Source organism: Palaemon carinicauda, chromosome 18 (genome assembly GCF_036898095.1).
Source record: "Palaemon carinicauda isolate YSFRI2023 chromosome 18, ASM3689809v2, whole genome shotgun sequence".
Taxonomy (NCBI): Eukaryota; Metazoa; Arthropoda; class Malacostraca; order Decapoda; family Palaemonidae; genus Palaemon; species Palaemon carinicauda.
In genome coordinates, this window is record NC_090742.1 from 110243676 (window position 1) to 110250386 (window position 6711).

At 37.6% G+C, this 6711-nt stretch overlaps 1 pseudogene; it reads left to right on the forward strand.

The window, feature by feature from the left end:
• Nucleotides 1-6200, forward strand: part of LOC137657486 (carbohydrate sulfotransferase 3-like) — a 21558-nt pseudogene extending 15358 nt beyond the window's left edge.
• Nucleotides 6201-6711: the final 511 nt, after the last annotated feature.

Genomic DNA, 6711 nt, shown 5'->3' on the forward strand with positions numbered 1-6711 from the left:
CATATTACTGACATTTATCAGCAAAGATTTTTCTTGGTAAAATTGCATTGAATTCTGTTTATTTAAACAATGGATACGTGTGGAGAAAACAGCTTTATTTAAATAGGTTTTGTCCTGTCTGTATCAGGATGCAGATAACTCCTAATCAATCGATCAATCCTGTCTGTATTTAGCTCAATTTAACCATGAAAAAGTCATGTCTCTTCCCAATTAAGTCTAGAGCAATGTTTGGCAGTTGATCTTCATGCCCTTTTAGTATTCATTATCAGTAGTGCTGATACTTCTCTATCAGATTTTACCCTTACAGGGTAGAAGGTAAACGAGTTCACCCCTGTGTGCTTGTTCCCAGAATTCTTATCTGGTCTTAGTTTTTATCTTTGTCTTTTATCAAAGAGCATTTGGACTTCTTACTGGTGTTACTCATGGTGTATCCATATCGTTAACTTTTCTGTTCATCTGTTTGTTTCACTTTCTCATTAAGTGTCAAAACCATCCTGGGCTTTGACTACGGGCATGATTCATCACATCTGATTAGAATCTACCCCATATTCTTTAAAGATGTCTATGTCACTACAGTGGAAAGTAGCCCAAATCTTATGAACATATAAATTTAGGCTCTGTTTATTGATATAATTCTCGTGCATTGACTATACTGTTACTATTCTGTTTTCTTTCTTTCTCTTATTACTTGTTTTACATTTTATCAAATTCCGAAGGTAAAAGATATATTTTCCATCCTCTAATACAGGTGCTTCAACCATCTCGAGTTTCTAATGCCTAATATCTTTCTTAAACATTTCGGATATTTGAAACCTAGTATAAATATATACTGAACTTCAAAACAATGCAAAATTTTCAAGTTCGTGTTTAAGATGAAAAAATGGTTGTGAACATGGTTGGCTGCTATAGTTCTATTTTAATGGGCTTTAATTGTTTGCAAACGACCGTAACCAGAATTTAAGACAGAGAACACTTAATTTAGAGTACTCAAACGGAATGACATTGAAGTCAGTGTGGGATGCATACGCATGTAATGCATGTGTTGATTATGCCGCAAAAACTGTCCATGAAGATGATGTCTTTATAATTAAAGTGTCATTGTGAATCATTGACTTATTAACATCAGTGACAATATAACGATTGCCACAGATCGAGAGAGCTAGAGAGGGCTCTTGGGTAACTTCAAGTGGGTGGGAGTGTTCAGAGATGTGGAAACATCTTTAACGTCTATGTTTCCACCATCTACCAGTAACAGTTCATCATACCGGCAGAACATATATGACAACACAAAGTCAGGATCATTACATTCACAGGTCACATCTGCAAAGACGTTTCCTATTGGCCAGTGAAACCACTAGGAATGTCATTGGAAACCACAGAAGGACTGTAAGCTCAAACACAATCAGACAGCAACTTTGTGACAGAGGGCTTCAGTGTATGCAACCGCCACAAGGTTCTGTTCTCACGCAATGTCACTGTCTCCTAAGAGCGCAGTGGGAGCAAGCATGCTTGAATTGGCCTCAACAGCAGTAGAGAAGAGTTCTTTTCTCTAATGAAAGTTGATATTGTGTTCATCCTTCCCATGGAGGTGAGTATGGCGACATCGAGGTAAGCGCTTTTATGACCGGTGCGTTCTTGAACGGAACTCATGGGATGGTCCATGTGTAATAGTTTGGGATGGAATAGGGTTAAATCAGAGAATTAACCTTGAATTTTTTCAGATCGTTGGTGCTGGTAGGGACAATGGTGTCATCACTCAGTGCTACATTGATCGGGTGTTAAGGCCTCAGGTTGTACCGATTTTTTGCAACATGTAGCAACATCCTGTTTCAACAGGAACACCCTCATCTCCACACTACCAGAATTACTCAAGACTTCTTGCAAGAGCACAATATCAGCACCACGCCCTGGCTGGCTCTTAAGTCCTGATCTCGACCCTATTGAGCACTTTTAGGATGATGTACCTCTAGAGATGTTTGAACATGTCGTCGCATCCAAGGCCAATGACAGCTGCACAGCTAGAGGTAACCATCCTGCAGGACAGGTGTGGCATCACATCCCATCAACCATCTCATTCACCTCATGCTCAGATGATGTGCTGTGGTTGTGAATGCAAATGGTGTCCATACCAGGTATTGAGGTTTACCCATGGTCATATTGTGTCATGTTGATGGATACAGATGTCTGATGTCCAGAGAACTGACTATTAGTTATTGGTGATGTATTGTGTTGTATGCGTATCTATTATGTCCATACCAGCTTAAAGAAAAAACCTCATGTGTCCTATACCTTCTTCATTCGCATCTCTTGTGGTGTTCAGTATATTTTGCACTCCCAAGCATCTCTTGTGACACCATCTCAGGTCTTCACAAGCTTCACATTGATCATGCATGTTTGTAAATCTACTCCATTTTCCTCTTCTATCTTTTAAACTATTAAATTATCTCTTCCTCTGATTCTACTGTAAACAATGAACTAAATTCATATATCAGCTCGCAGGTGTCCGACAGGGAAAATGCTGGAAACCCATTCTATGGGCCTCACTGGGTGTTTTCCATGCTAAAGGTATATTAATTTTCATTGGTATCCACACCTTTACCGTTCTCATCAGTTATGGGTAGAGTGTTAAGGAGTCATTGACAAACTTGTTTAGACATCATCAGCCATTGCTTACTCCGCCAGGATTTTATTTTGGGTGAAGGTAGGCTCGAATACCGATCCTTTTTTGTATATGTTTACCTCTAGTACAGTATACGACAACACAATGACCTTTACCCTGCATCTGCCACTCACGAACGACCCTTGAACTTTTAAATGGAACTTAGATATGCATTATCATCGCTGGTCATTGATTTTCATATTAATAAATAAGTATATATATATATATATATATATATATATATATGCAGTCAAAAATGAAATATTACTATTATTATTATTATTATTATTATCATTATTATTATTATTAATACTTGCTGAGCTACAACCCTAGTTTGAAAAGTTAGAAGCTATAAGCCAGGGGCTCCAACAGGGAAATACCCCAGTGTGGAAAGGAAACAAGAAAAAATTAAATATTCTAAGAGAAGAAACATCATTTGAATAAATATTTCCTATAAAAACTATAACCACTACAATAAAGCAAGAGTAGTGTGTCCGAGTGTACCCTCAAGCAAAAGAACTCTAACCCAACACAATGGAAGGCTATGGTTCACGGGCTATGGCACTACCCAAGACTAGAGAACAATGGTTTGATTTTGAAGTGTCCTTCTCCTATAAGAGCTGCTTACCATAGCTAAAGAGTCTCTTCTACCCTTAGCAAGAGGAAAGTGGCCCCTGAACAATTACAGTGCAGTAGTTTGCCCCTTGGATGAAGAAAAATTATTTGGTAATACCAGTGTTGTCAGGGGTGGGATGACAGAATAGAATATGTAAAGAATAAGCCAGACTATTCGGTGTATGTACAGGCAAAAGTAAAATGGGCCGTAACCTGAGAGGAAGATCCAATGTAGTACGTCTGGCCAGTCAAAGGACCCATAACTCTCTAGCGGTAGTATCTCAACAGGTGGCTGGTGCCCTTGCCAACCTACTATCAGGCAACGGAATTGACAAAATTTCAGGTAATCTTGTGAAATGTTGGGAGCTTTAACATTACAATAAATTTTACACATTCTTTGCCATGAGATAAAGATGATCTGTATGAATAAATGTAAGATATCCACTGGTTAATAAACTGTATAATTTCAGGAATAAGTGGAATATCCTGGTATAACTCTAAAACAATTACATGTGTCAGCAAATCCTCATCACCAACGCAACTGTTTTTATTGCCAGTCTTTTTCATGACTGTTTCTAAGTCATCTTAGCTTTAACAACTGTATTAATTCTGTTTTTTGTTTTCAAGGTTATTCGCATCCGAATGATGTGGATGAGGCCATTGTTGGATGACCCCCAAGTCGACCTAAAAGTTATCCATTTAGTGAGAGATCCGAGAGGTTCGTTATACTCGATGGCCAAGAATCAACTCCATAAGTTGGATCCTGGATACTACTGTCCTTTGATTGAAGACGACATATTACAAACGCCTAAGTTGATGCAAGAATACCCAGGGAAGGTTATGGGGATAACATATGAACAGCTGTGTTTGGATCCTATTGGTAAGAACGGTTAATTAGCACTTACTCTTATACAGTGCGTAGATACAACCTTTGAGAGAGAGAGAGAGAGAGAGAGAGAGAGAGAGAGAGAGAGAGAGAGAGAGAGAGAGAGGCCACCTTGCAGATTCCCGAATAAAGCCAATAATTGACACGTCATAATGAGAAAAGACTCTTTGAAACATTACAATCCTGTAACAGAGAGAGAGAGAGAGAGAGAGAGAGAGAGAGAGAGAGAGAGAGAGAGAGAGAGAGAGAGCCACCATGCAGATTCCCGAATAAAGCCAATAATTGACAAGTCATAATGACAAAAGACTCTTTGAAACATTACAATCCTGTAACAGAGAGAGAGAGAGAGAGAGAGAGAGAGAGAGAGAGAGAGAGAGAGAGAGAGAGAGAGAGGCCACCATGCAGATTCCCGAATAAAGCCAATAATTGACAAGTCATAATGACAAAAGACTCTTTGAAACATTACAATCCTGTAACAGAGAGAGAGAGAGAGAGAGAGAGAGAGAGAGAGAGAGAGAGAGAGAGAGAGAAGAGGTTTGGTGGAAGGGTACGCCTTTGATAGGAGGCATTGGAGAGGGCTGGCTCATTGGGCAACCTACCCCTTAATGTAGAGATAACGGGGAGAAAGAAGAAGAAGAAGAAGAAGAAGAGAGAGAGAGAGAGAGAGAGAGAGAGAGAGAGAGAGAGAGAGAGAGAGAGAGAGAGAGAGAGAAAGCGGACTTGAATTTCATGGTATAGCCTTTCTAGAGAATAATCCAGACTATTTCTTTATGTGCGACAACGCTCCCAACTGAGCCAGTTATGCAAAAGGCAAGGATTTAAGACAGCAAAGGAAATAGATTATAAACCCGGGTTAGAAATCTATCGCTGTGCTTTTTCTTAAATGGATATGCGAATGCGGTGAGAAATGAATTAGTGCTTACTTCGTTACTCCTATGTGTTTTTCACCGTTGAATCATTAACAGTATTTCTATCCTTAAAAAAGTCCTTGACTGAATGTTGGCTGATACCTATAACATTAACTTTCATCTTCGCTCTGTTTCAACAATAACAGTAATAAGAATTTTTTTTTCTAAGTGAAAGATTTTCTGCCAGAAAAAAAAGATTATTAGATATTATATGAATTTTGATTTATCTTTCAAAGGTGGAAATGGCACTAGCGGAATTCACATACTAGATTCGAATTATGAAGTTATTCAGAGATGTCATCAATTAAGTAAGGATTATCTAGTTTTAAGCAAATAAAACAATGACTATCGGAACAAGAAAAATCATAAATTGATTGTACTGAATTTAAACATAGTATATAATTACAATACATTACAAAAGACGAGTTGGCGAGTTTACTTTTAATGTCTGCCCTTTAGCATAGATTCACCGTTTAAAAATAAAAATAGATGTCCTTAGGCATTTAATTAAAATCACACAATAACCCCGACAGAATGAAATAGTTTTAAGCAAATTTAGAGTAACTTATTGAAAGTAATGAATATTTTATAAAAATCCTAAATAGATAGCACGGAATTTAAACACTGCAATTACAAAACATAGCAAAATGAGTTAATTAATATCAATAGTGTAGAACAGTTCACGTTTAATGTCTGCGCTTTAGCATGGAATACCCCAACTAAACATATCCAAAAAATAAAAATAAGATGTTCTTGGCCATTTAATTAAAATCACACAACCCCAACAGGTAAAGCGACGGAGATTTGGAGATTTCTGGTTGGAGAAAATGATGCAGAGCTCTCTCCGAAATGGGACGCGTACATGGAGAGTCACGTTTCAAGAGCGGCGGAGAAACGACGTGTCGCTGTTTATGGAACAGTTAGGAATACTACTGAGCAATATCAGGCTTGGAGGACTGCTATTACAGAGCGTGCACTGTTGGAAATCGAAGCCAACTGCCAATCCGTTCTCAGTAAATTAGGGTATAACCTGTTTGGTACATTAGAGAGGGCACGTAATATTTCATACCCTCTTTTCGTGGACCACAAAAAATCTGTTTAATTTGTTTTCTTTAATTTAAAAGAGTATTTAATTTGCTACATTAAAGTGTATTATTCATAATGCTGAAGTCGTTTTTCGTTTTACAATGTTTTATGTTTTTTCCTTACCTTTAATTGAAACTGTTTTAATCTTTTAGTTCAGCTTGTCTTTCATGTATTAGGGTTTAAGAGTATCGTATCTATCAGTCGTGCTACCCACCATTCAATTTGAATTGTGAATTCTTTATAATGTTTTCCATTCTCAAAGCATCAAACAAGAAAATTGCTGATATAAGCAATACTGCAAAAGCGTTGAAATCTCTATTCACTGCCAGAATGTAACCTTACCCCCAAACAACGGACTCCCATGTGATATAACAAATGTATTACTATTGTATAAAAACTTTTAATGTCTATATGAATAAAATTTCACGTAAAAGTTAACCTGATATGTGTTTTAAAGTCCTAGAATTTTAAATGAACAGCAAATCGTACTAGCCAGTGCCTCCCATACTATGTTTGTTTGTTGTGAGGAATCAGACAAAAATCTCCCACCATGACCA